Below are 12,500 nucleotides of genomic sequence, written 5' to 3' on the forward strand. Positions count from 1 at the left end.
GGCCGGCCCGACCGCTGGGGGCCGCCCGGGCGACGTTTGAATCTGTCGGGTCGGACCGCCGAATCCCGCGGGATTTCGGGATCGAATCTGCGGGTGGAATCGGCACCTCGTCCCGCTGTCCGGTTCCCCCCGGTCGACTGCAACGGGTTTCCGAGGCCCGTCGGTCAGGCGCGGTTCGCTCCGCAATCCGCCGGCCGATCGGCACCGGGCGGGGCTCTACGGAAAGAGGGGACCCTCCCGCGTCGAGTGCCGGCGCACCGACCCCGCAGGCTGACCGGGAAGGTGAAGACTCACCCCGCTGAATGCCCGGCCCCGGGTACCCTCCGGCTCCGGGGCCATAACTTCGGGGAGGGAGGTCCGATCCCCGCGCGGTCGACGGCAGGCGGTAGGGCTCGGAGGGGCGCGGCCTGGTCCGCGAGTGCCCCGGCGCCGCCCCTCTGCCCGTCCGAGGGACAGTAGGAAATGGCCATACCGCTTTCCGGCCGATTGCCGCCGGACGTCCGGCCGCATTCGCTCGGTCTGCGCGGCCGGCGGTAGCCGGGGGCGAGGGGCATCGGGCGGTGGCGGAACCAGGCCGGCCCGACCGCTGGGGGCCGCCCGGGCGACGTTTGAATCTGTCGGGTCGGACCGCCGAATCCCGCGGGATTTCGGGATCGAATCTGCGGGTGGAATCGGCACCTCGTCCCGCTGTCCGGTTCCCCCCCGTCGACTGCAACGGGTTTCCGAGGCCCGTCGGTCAGGCGCGGTTCGCTCCGCAATCCGCCGGCCGATCGGCACCGGGCGGGGCTCTACGGAAAGAGGGGACCCTCCGGCGTCGAGTGCCGGCGCACCGACCCCGCAGGCTGACCGGGAAGGTGAAGACTCACCCCGCTGAATGCCCGGCCCCGGGCACCCTCCGGCGCCGGGGCCATAACTTCGGGGAGGGAGGTCCGAGCTCCGCGCGGTCGACGGCAGGTGAAAGGGGCCGGTGCGCCGCGGAAGGCGACAGCAGTCCCGTCAGGCTGCACCTCTGCTCGGGCGAACGGCGTCAGGAAAAGGGGAGAGCACTTCCCCACCGATAGCTCCGGAACGCCCAGACCCATTGGCCCGCGGCACCGGTGGCTGCTAGAGGGCCTCCGGCGCCGTCAGCCGGGGTACGTCCCAGGCCGGCCGGACGGCGGGCAGCCGGAGGCAACGGCCTGGAACGGAGCCAGACTTGAGTCGTTCCGTGCCGTGGGCAAAAAGGCAGGGCTGCGGGTCAGCGCAGTTTGGCAAACCTAGCCGCAAGTGCGGGAAGGGCGGAGGAGCACACGGACGCCGCCTTCCCAAACTGAGCCCAAAGTGCCCAGGCATGCCCCCTTGATCTCGCCTAATCAGTGAGCCCAAAATAATTTCAGAGTGTGGAAACCTTATCCAAAAAGGTCGAAAAGAACGGCCAGAGATCAAGTCCGAAAGGGGAAATCAGTAACAAGCAAGCAGAGTAATCATTAACCAAAAAGCGCAAAATTATGTTAAAAGTGTGAAATCATTAACCAAAAACTCGAAAATAATGTCCAGAGACCAAGTCCGAAAGGGCAAATGGTTAACCAGTAAGCAGAGTAATCATTAACCAAAAATCGCAAAAGTAAGTAAAAAGTATGAAATCATTAACCAAAAATCGCAAAAGTAAGTAAAAAGTGTGAAATCATTAACCAAAAACTCGAAAATAATGTCCAGAGACCAAGTCCGAAAGGGCAAATGGTTAACCAGTAAGCAGAGTAATCATTAACCAAAAAGGGCAAAAGTAAGTAAAAAGTATGAAATCATTAACCAAAAAGCACAAAATTAAGTTAAAAGTGTGAAATCATTAACCAAAAAGTCGAAAATAATCTCCAGAGACTAAGTCCGAAAGGGCAAATGGTTAACCAGTAAGCAGAGTAATCATTAACCAAAAATCGCAAAAATATGTTAAAAGTGTGAAATCATTAACCAAAAACTCGAAAATAATGTGCAGAGACTAAGTCCGAAAGGGCAAATGGTTAACCAGTAAGCAGAGTAATCATTAACCAAAAAGGGCAAAAGTAAGTAAAAAGTATGAAATCATTAACCAAAAAGCACAAAATTAAGTTAAAAGTGTGAAATCATTAACCAAAAAGTCGAAAATAATGTCCAGAGACCAAGTCCGAAAGGGCAAATGGTTAACCAGTAAGCAGAGTAATCATTAACCAAAAATCGCAAAAGTAAGTAAAAAGTATGAAATCATTAACCAAAAAGGGCAAAAGTAAGTAAAAAGTATGAAATCATTAACCAAAAATCGCAAAAGTAAGTAAAAAGTATGAAATCATTAACCAAAAATCGCAAAAGTAAGTAAAAAGTATGAAATCATTAACCAAAAAGCACAAAATTAAGTTAAAAGTGTGAAATCATTAACCAAAATGTCGAAAACAATGTCCAGAGACTAAGTCCGAAAGGGCAAATGGTTAACCAGTAAGCAGAGTAATCATTAACCAAAAATCGCAAAAGTAAGTAAAAAGTGTGAAATCATTAACCAAAAACCCGAAAATAATGTCCAGAGACTAAGTCCGAAAGGGCAAATGGTTAACCAGTAAGCAGAGTAATCATTAACCAAAAATCGCAAAAGTAAGTAAAAAGTGTGAAATCATTAACCAAAAACTCGAAAATAATGTCCAGAGACTAAGTCCGAAAGGGCAAATGGTTAACCAGTAAGCAGAGTAATCATTAACCAAAAGGCGCAAAAGTAAGTAAAAAGTATGAAATCAGTAACCAAAAAGCGCAAAAATATGTTAAAAGTGTGAAATCATTAACCAAAAACTCGAAAATAATGTGCAGAGACTAAGTCCGAAAGGGCAAATAATTAACCAGTAAGCAGAGTAATCATTAACCAAAAAGCGCAAAAATATGTTAAAAGTGTGAAATCATTAACCAAAAACTCGAAAATAATGTCCAGAGACTAAGTCCGAAAGGGCAAATGGTTAACCAGTAAGCAGAGTAATCATTAACCAAAAATCGCAAAAGTAAGTAAAAAGTGTGAAATCATTAACCAAAAAGCACAAAATTAAGTTAAAAGTGTGAAATCATTAACCAAAAAGTCGAAAATAATCTCCAGAGACTAAGTCCGAAAGGGCAAATGGTTAACCAGTAAGCAGAGTAATCATTAACCAAAAAGCGCAAAAATATGTTAAAAGTGTGAAATCATTAACCAAAAATCGCAAAAGTAAGTAAAAAGTGTGAAATCATTAACCAAAAAGTCGAAAATAATGTCCAGAGACTAAGTCCGAAAGGGCAAATGGTTAACCAGTAAGCAGAGTAATCATTAACCAAAAAGCGCAAAAATATGTTAAAAGTGTGAAATCATTAACCAAAAACTCGAAAATAATGTCCAGAGACTAAGTCCGAAAGGGCAAATGGTTAACCAGTAAGCAGAGTAATCATTAACCAAAAAGGGCAAAAGTAAGTAAAAAGTATGAAATCATTAACCAAAAAGCACAAAATTAAGTTAAAAGTGTGAAATCATTAACCAAAAAGTCGAAAATAATCTCCAGAGACTAAGTCCGAAAGGGCAAATGGTTAACCAGTAAGCAGAGTAATCATTAACCAAAAATCGCAAAAATATGTTAAAAGTGTGAAATCATTAACCAAAAACTCGAAAATAATGTGCAGAGACTAAGTCCGAAAGGGCAAATGGTTAACCAGTAAGCAGAGTAATCATTAACCAAAAAGGGCAAAAGTAAGTAAAAAGTATGAAATCATTAACCAAAAAGCACAAAATTAAGTTAAAAGTGTGAAATCATTAACCAAAAAGTCGAAAATAATGTCCAGAGACCAAGTCCGAAAGGGCAAATGGTTAACCAGTAAGCAGAGTAATCATTAACCAAAAATCGCAAAAGTAAGTAAAAAGTATGAAATCATTAACCAAAAAGGGCAAAAGTAAGTAAAAAGTATGAAATCATTAACCAAAAATCGCAAAAGTAAGTAAAAAGTATGAAATCATTAACCAAAAATCGCAAAAGTAAGTAAAAAGTATGAAATCATTAACCAAAAAGCACAAAATTAAGTTAAAAGTGTGAAATCATTAACCAAAATGTCGAAAACAATGTCCAGAGACTAAGTCCGAAAGGGCAAATGGTTAACCAGTAAGCAGAGTAATCATTAACCAAAAATCGCAAAAGTAAGTAAAAAGTGTGAAATCATTAACCAAAAACCCGAAAATAATGTCCAGAGACTAAGTCCGAAAGGGCAAATGGTTAACCAGTAAGCAGAGTAATCATTAACCAAAAATCGCAAAAGTAAGTAAAAAGTGTGAAATCATTAACCAAAAACTCGAAAATAATGTCCAGAGACTAAGTCCGAAAGGGCAAATGGTTAACCAGTAAGCAGAGTAATCATTAACCAAAAGGCGCAAAAGTAAGTAAAAAGTATGAAATCAGTAACCAAAAAGCGCAAAAATATGTTAAAAGTGTGAAATCATTAACCAAAAACTCGAAAATAATGTGCAGAGACTAAGTCCGAAAGGGCAAATAATTAACCAGTAAGCAGAGTAATCATTAACCAAAAAGCGCAAAAATATGTTAAAAGTGTGAAATCATTAACCAAAAACTCGAAAATAATGTCCAGAGACTAAGTCCGAAAGGGCAAATGGTTAACCAGTAAGCAGAGTAATCATTAACCAAAAATCGCAAAAGTAAGTAAAAAGTGTGAAATCATTAACCAAAAAGCACAAAATTAAGTTAAAAGTGTGAAATCATTAACCAAAAAGTCGAAAATAATCTCCAGAGACTAAGTCCGAAAGGGCAAATGGTTAACCAGTAAGCAGAGTAATCATTAACCAAAAAGCGCAAAAATATGTTAAAAGTGTGAAATCATTAACCAAAAACTCGAAAATAATGTGCAGAGACTAAGTCCGAAAGGGCAAATAATTAACCAGTAAGCAGAGTAATCATTAACCAAAAAGCGCAAAAATATGTAAAAAGTGTGAAATCAGTAACCAAAAAGCGCAAAAGTAAGTAAAAAGTGTGAAATCATTAACCAAAAACTCGAAAATAATCTCCAGAGACTAAGTCCGAAAGGGCAAATGGTTAACCAGTAAGCAGAGTAATCATTAACCAAAAAGCGCAAAAATATGTTAAAAGTGTGAAATCATTAACCAAAAATCGCAAAAGTAAGTAAAAAGTGTGAAATCATTAACCAAAAAGTCGAAAATAATGTCCAGAGACTAAGTCCGAAAGGGCAAATGGTTAACCAGTAAGCAGAGTAATCTTTAACCAAAAATCGCAAAAGTAAGTAAAAAGTGTGAAATCATTAACCAAAAAGTCGAAAATAATGTCCAGAGACTAAGTCCGAAAGGGCAAATGGTTAACCAGTAAGCAGAGTAATCATTAACCAAAAATCGCAAAAGTAAGTAAAAAGTGTGAAATCATTAACCAAAAACCCGAAAATAATGTCCAGAGACTAAGTCCGAAAGGGCAAATGGTTAACCAGTAAGCAGAGTAATCATTAACCAAAAATCGCAAAAGTAAGTAAAAAGTGTGAAATCATTAACCAAAAACTCGAAAATAATGTCCAGAGACTAAGTCCGAAAGGGCAAATGGTTAACCAGTAAGCAGAGTAATCATTAACCAAAAGGCGCAAAAGTAAGTAAAAAGTATGAAATCAGTAACCAAAAAGCGCAAAAATATGTTAAAAGTGTGAAATCATTAACCAAAAACTCGAAAATAATGTGCAGAGACTAAGTCCGAAAGGGCAAATAATTAACCAGTAAGCAGAGTAATCATTAACCAAAAAGCGCAAAAATATGTTAAAAGTGTGAAATCATTAACCAAAAACTCGAAAATAATGTCCAGAGACTAAGTCCGAAAGGGCAAATGGTTAACCAGTAAGCAGAGTAATCATTAACCAAAAATCGCAAAAGTAAGTAAAAAGTGTGAAATCATTAACCAAAAAGCACAAAATTAAGTTAAAAGTGTGAAATCATTAACCAAAAAGTCGAAAATAATCTCCAGAGACTAAGTCCGAAAGGGCAAATGGTTAACCAGTAAGCAGAGTAATCATTAACCAAAAAGCGCAAAAATATGTTAAAAGTGTGAAATCATTAACCAAAAATCGCAAAAGTAAGTAAAAAGTGTGAAATCATTAACCAAAAAGTCGAAAATAATGTCCAGAGACTAAGTCCGAAAGGGCAAATGGTTAACCAGTAAGCAGAGTAATCATTAACCAAAAAGCGCAAAAATATGTTAAAAGTGTGAAATCATTAACCAAAAACTCGAAAATAATGTCCAGAGACTAAGTCCGAAAGGGCAAATGGTTAACCAGTAAGCAGAGTAATCATTAACCAAAAAGGGCAAAAGTAAGTAAAAAGTATGAAATCATTAACCAAAAAGCACAAAATTAAGTTAAAAGTGTGAAATCATTAACCAAAAAGTCGAAAATAATCTCCAGAGACTAAGTCCGAAAGGGCAAATGGTTAACCAGTAAGCAGAGTAATCATTAACCAAAAATCGCAAAAATATGTTAAAAGTGTGAAATCATTAACCAAAAACTCGAAAATAATGTGCAGAGACTAAGTCCGAAAGGGCAAATGGTTAACCAGTAAGCAGAGTAATCATTAACCAAAAAGGGCAAAAGTAAGTAAAAAGTATGAAATCATTAACCAAAAAGCACAAAATTAAGTTAAAAGTGTGAAATCATTAACCAAAAAGTCGAAAATAATGTCCAGAGACCAAGTCCGAAAGGGCAAATGGTTAACCAGTAAGCAGAGTAATCATTAACCAAAAATCGCAAAAGTAAGTAAAAAGTATGAAATCATTAACCAAAAAGGGCAAAAGTAAGTAAAAAGTATGAAATCATTAACCAAAAATCGCAAAAGTAAGTAAAAAGTATGAAATCATTAACCAAAAATCGCAAAAGTAAGTAAAAAGTATGAAATCATTAACCAAAAAGCACAAAATTAAGTTAAAAGTGTGAAATCATTAACCAAAATGTCGAAAACAATGTCCAGAGACTAAGTCCGAAAGGGCAAATGGTTAACCAGTAAGCAGAGTAATCATTAACCAAAAATCGCAAAAGTAAGTAAAAAGTGTGAAATCATTAACCAAAAACCCGAAAATAATGTCCAGAGACTAAGTCCGAAAGGGCAAATGGTTAACCAGTAAGCAGAGTAATCATTAACCAAAAATCGCAAAAGTAAGTAAAAAGTGTGAAATCATTAACCAAAAACTCGAAAATAATGTCCAGAGACTAAGTCCGAAAGGGCAAATGGTTAACCAGTAAGCAGAGTAATCATTAACCAAAAGGCGCAAAAGTAAGTAAAAAGTATGAAATCAGTAACCAAAAAGCGCAAAAATATGTTAAAAGTGTGAAATCATTAACCAAAAACTCGAAAATAATGTGCAGAGACTAAGTCCGAAAGGGCAAATAATTAACCAGTAAGCAGAGTAATCATTAACCAAAAAGCGCAAAAATATGTTAAAAGTGTGAAATCATTAACCAAAAACTCGAAAATAATGTCCAGAGACTAAGTCCGAAAGGGCAAATGGTTAACCAGTAAGCAGAGTAATCATTAACCAAAAATCGCAAAAGTAAGTAAAAAGTGTGAAATCATTAACCAAAAAGCACAAAATTAAGTTAAAAGTGTGAAATCATTAACCAAAAAGTCGAAAATAATCTCCAGAGACTAAGTCCGAAAGGGCAAATGGTTAACCAGTAAGCAGAGTAATCATTAACCAAAAAGCGCAAAAATATGTTAAAAGTGTGAAATCATTAACCAAAAACTCGAAAATAATGTGCAGAGACTAAGTCCGAAAGGGCAAATAATTAACCAGTAAGCAGAGTAATCATTAACCAAAAAGCGCAAAAATATGTAAAAAGTGTGAAATCAGTAACCAAAAAGCGCAAAAGTAAGTAAAAAGTGTGAAATCATTAACCAAAAACTCGAAAATAATCTCCAGAGACTAAGTCCGAAAGGGCAAATGGTTAACCAGTAAGCAGAGTAATCATTAACCAAAAAGCGCAAAAATATGTTAAAAGTGTGAAATCATTAACCAAAAATCGCAAAAGTAAGTAAAAAGTGTGAAATCATTAACCAAAAAGTCGAAAATAATGTCCAGAGACTAAGTCCGAAAGGGCAAATGGTTAACCAGTAAGCAGAGTAATCATTAACCAAAAATCGCAAAAGTAAGTAAAAAGTGTGAAATCATTAACCAAAAAGTCGAAAATAATGTCCAGAGACTAAGTCCGAAAGGGCAAATGGTTAACCAGTAAGCAGAGTAATCATTAACCAAAAATCGCAAAAGTAAGTAAAAAGTGTGAAATCATTAACCAAAAACCCGAAAATAATGTCCAGAGACTAAGTCCGAAAGGGCAAATGGTTAACCAGTAAGCAGAGTAATCATTAACCAAAAATCGCAAAAGTAAGTAAAAAGTGTGAAATCATTAACCAAAAACTCGAAAATAATGTCCAGAGACTAAGTCCGAAAGGGCAAATGGTTAACCAGTAAGCAGAGTAATCATTAACCAAAAGGCGCAAAAGTAAGTAAAAAGTATGAAATCAGTAACCAAAAAGCGCAAAAATATGTTAAAAGTGTGAAATCATTAACCAAAAACTCGAAAATAATGTGCAGAGACTAAGTCCGAAAGGGCAAATAATTAACCAGTAAGCAGAGTAATCATTAACCAAAAAGCGCAAAAATATGTTAAAAGTGTGAAATCATTAACCAAAAACTCGAAAATAATGTCCAGAGACTAAGTCCGAAAGGGCAAATGGTTAACCAGTAAGCAGAGTAATCATTAACCAAAAATCGCAAAAGTAAGTAAAAAGTGTGAAATCATTAACCAAAAAGCACAAAATTAAGTTAAAAGTGTGAAATCATTAACCAAAAAGTCGAAAATAATCTCCAGAGACTAAGTCCGAAAGGGCAAATGGTTAACCAGTAAGCAGAGTAATCATTAACCAAAAAGCGCAAAAATATGTTAAAAGTGTGAAATCATTAACCAAAAACTCGAAAATAATGTCCAGAGACTAAGTCCGAAAGGGCAAATGGTTAACCAGTAAGCAGAGTAATCATTAACCAAAAATCGCAAAAGTAAGTAAAAAGTATGAAATCATTAACCAAAAAGGGCAAAAGTAAGTAAAAAGTATGAAATCATTAACCAAAAATCGCAAAAGTAAGTAAAAAGTATGAAATCATTAACCAAAAATCGCAAAAGTAAGTAAAAAGTATGAAATCATTAACCAAAAAGCACAAAATTAAGTTAAAAGTGTGAAATCATTAACCAAAATGTCGAAAACAATGTCCAGAGACTAAGTCCGAAAGGGCAAATGGTTAACCAGTAAGCAGAGTAATCATTAACCAAAAATCGCAAAAGTAAGTAAAAAGTGTGAAATCATTAACCAAAAACCCGAAAATAATGTCCAGAGACTAAGTCCGAAAGGGCAAATGGTTAACCAGTAAGCAGAGTAATCATTAACCAAAAATCGCAAAAGTAAGTAAAAAGTGTGAAATCATTAACCAAAAACTCGAAAATAATGTCCAGAGACTAAGTCCGAAAGGGCAAATGGTTAACCAGTAAGCAGAGTAATCATTAACCAAAAATCGCAAAAGTAAGTAAAAAGTGTGAAATCATTAACCAAAAACTCGAAAATAATGTCCAGAGACTAAGTCCGAAAGGGCAAATGGTTAACCAGTAAGCAGAGTAATCATTAACCAAAAATCGCAAAAGTAAGTAAAAAGTGTGAAATCATTAACCAAAAAGCACAAAATTAAGTTAAAAGTGTGAAATCATTAACCAAAAAGTCGAAAATAATCTCCAGAGACTAAGTCCGAAAGGGCAAATGGTTAACCAGTAAGCAGAGTAATCATTAACCAAAAAGCGCAAAAATATGTTAAAAGTGTGAAATCATTAACCAAAAATCGCAAAAGTAAGTAAAAAGTGTGAAATCATTAACCAAAAAGTCGAAAATAATGTCCAGAGACTAAGTCCGAAAGGGCAAATGGTTAACCAGTAAGCAGAGTAATCATTAACCAAAAAGCGCAAAAATATGTTAAAAGTGTGAAATCATTAACCAAAAACTCGAAAATAATGTCCAGAGACTAAGTCCGAAAGGGCAAATGGTTAACCAGTAAGCAGAGTAATCATTAACCAAAAAGGGCAAAAGTAAGTAAAAAGTATGAAATCATTAACCAAAAAGTCGAAAATAATGCCCAGAGACTAAGTCCGAAAGGGCAAATGGTTAACCAGAAAATCCGTCGAATAATGTCCAGAGACTAAGTCCGAAAGGGCAAATGGTTAACCAGTGGAAGGGCGATCAAGCGGAAAAATTTGCCCCGGTTACCCGGGATGGAGTTCCAGAGGTCCGGCCAGAGTTGTCAAATTCGTCCCGCTGATCGGACGCTTGTCATTCGGGTGGCTGGGGGTTGGCGGGGTATCTGCACAGTAGTAGGAGGTGGCAAGTCGGGACTTGGACGTTTATTCCAAGAGTCCACCCGAGCCTCCAGGTCTGCAGAGACCGACCCTAGCTGCCGCCCAACCGACTTTTAAGCCTTTTTCGGATGGGGATTTTTTCCCATTTTCGTCCATTTTTCGGGTTTTCTGTCGGGCTTAATAGGCGGCAGCCTGACCCCCGGCCGAGGCGGGGGGCGCACTCTCCCTTGCGTAAGGGTCCGGATTTGCCCCGGAAAGTGCCCCCGACGGCCTCCCGACCCGGGTGCCTGCAGGGCGGGGGAAAGGGTAGTCCCAGCCGCAGGAAATCATTAACCAAAAGACTTAGCCGTCGGGGCAGAGGCTAAGACCCGGGCTGGTGAAATCATTAACCAAAAGGAATGCACCCTTTTCCGAAAGTGCAGGCCGAAATAAGGCGAGCCTTGGGCCGGGAAGGCCAAAACCCCCAACTCATGGAAGTGTATGGGGTCGGACTCGGCGACTTTCCCGGGCCCCGAGTTGACCTTTCCCCACGGGGGCGGTCAAGTTGCTCCCGCCAAGAGGGCACGTTGCATTTGCTGCCGCTCTAGTCCCCGGGCTAGTTAATCAGTTGCCGTCGGAAGTCCCGATGCCGAAATGAAAAATGGCCGTTGCGGCGATTTGGCGCCTCATTTTCGGAAGGACTACCGGCAGGCAACCCGCCGAATTGACACTTGCGATTCGGGTGGCTGGGGGTTGGCGGGGTACCCGGAGATTTTCGGGAACTCGATTTTCAGAACTTTTGCTGGCAGCGGTTGCACTTGCAAAGTGGCCGAAGAAGTGCTCCCTCAAGGAAGGACCTTCTTTTGAAATAAAAGACCTTCCGAAGAGTGCCTGGAAGTCATTTATGAGCATTTAAGGGTAAATCTGGCGGACTTTCCATGCTCTGTTGCCGGCTCTGAAATATCGCACAGTTGGGTCTAGGCCGGTAGACTGGCTGTGAAAACAGACAAAGTGTTTTGGCGAGCGAGAGAAAACAAGGCCTTGGAACAGATTGGGGGGTGCGGAGGCACACCACACCCACAGGAAAAGAATTAATAAAAAAAAAACCAAAGTCTATGACATGTCTGTTGGTACAGTGAGAAAAGCAAAGAAGGGAGGCTGCGATGGCAGAGCAAAGCCGACCTTCATACAGATATACATGTCAAAGAAAGAAACTATGCCCGCAAAAGACTTGGTGCGAAATAACAAGGCTCCTTGTGAACGGTTATCTTTGTCTGTCAGGCGCAGATTGTGGCGGCGTCGCCTGGTTTCCTTGGGTTGCACTACATGTATGTCCTAGTCTCAAACGAAAAGTGCGTGCCCAGAATTTTGTCCAAGTTAGGCGACGCACGCCGGCTGGCATCACCTCTCCGTGCGAGCGCCGAAAGCTTTGGTCGACCTGTTTGGCTACGCTGGTCGCGGTTGCTCCTTACAGTGATGGGGATGGAAAACCGATGCGAGTTGACCAGGCGACGTCAACCAAGTTGCATGCTTTCTCCCCCCCCCCCCGCCGCCGCCAACCCCACACTGTGTGAAAGGAAAAAAAAGTGCGTGCCCAGGTCACTCGATCGATACGGCGAGGACTGTCCGACGTTGGAGGGCCCAGGCGGGCTAGCATTTATTTGCTGGTGTTTCAGGCTCAGCGGTTACCTCCCGTTTCTGTCCCTTGTGTCAGACGGACATTCCTCTCGAGAGTTTGGCCACTTGGTCGGCGGCGTGCTAGGTAGATTACTCGTTGTGCGCCGTCTCCTGTGTGCTGATCTCTGTGCTGTTCGTGTGAGGCCGAGACGTCCCACTGGTCGCTACCGCAGTGGTCCGATTGTGAAGCTCCGGAGCGGGGCGTCCCGTTCCGGCCAGCTCGAGCACTCGATTTCTCTAGCACCAGAGCAAGGGCACACGCGCGGTGTGTGTGTGTGTATGCTTTGTATTTGTCGGTTACCGGTTTTTGTTGCACGAATTGAAAAGTTGAACCCGGTGCCAACCTCCCTGTCGTGGGGAGGCCATGTGCCCCAGCTTCTCAGACACAGCCCTGCCCCTTTCCAGCGGTGTCGCGTCGAAAAGAGAGAGAGAGAGGGTGTCTTGGTGGC

This window comes from Heterodontus francisci, unplaced genomic scaffold, assembly GCF_036365525.1.
Source record: "Heterodontus francisci isolate sHetFra1 unplaced genomic scaffold, sHetFra1.hap1 HAP1_SCAFFOLD_1279, whole genome shotgun sequence".
Lineage (NCBI taxonomy): Eukaryota > Metazoa > Chordata > Chondrichthyes > Heterodontiformes > Heterodontidae > Heterodontus > Heterodontus francisci.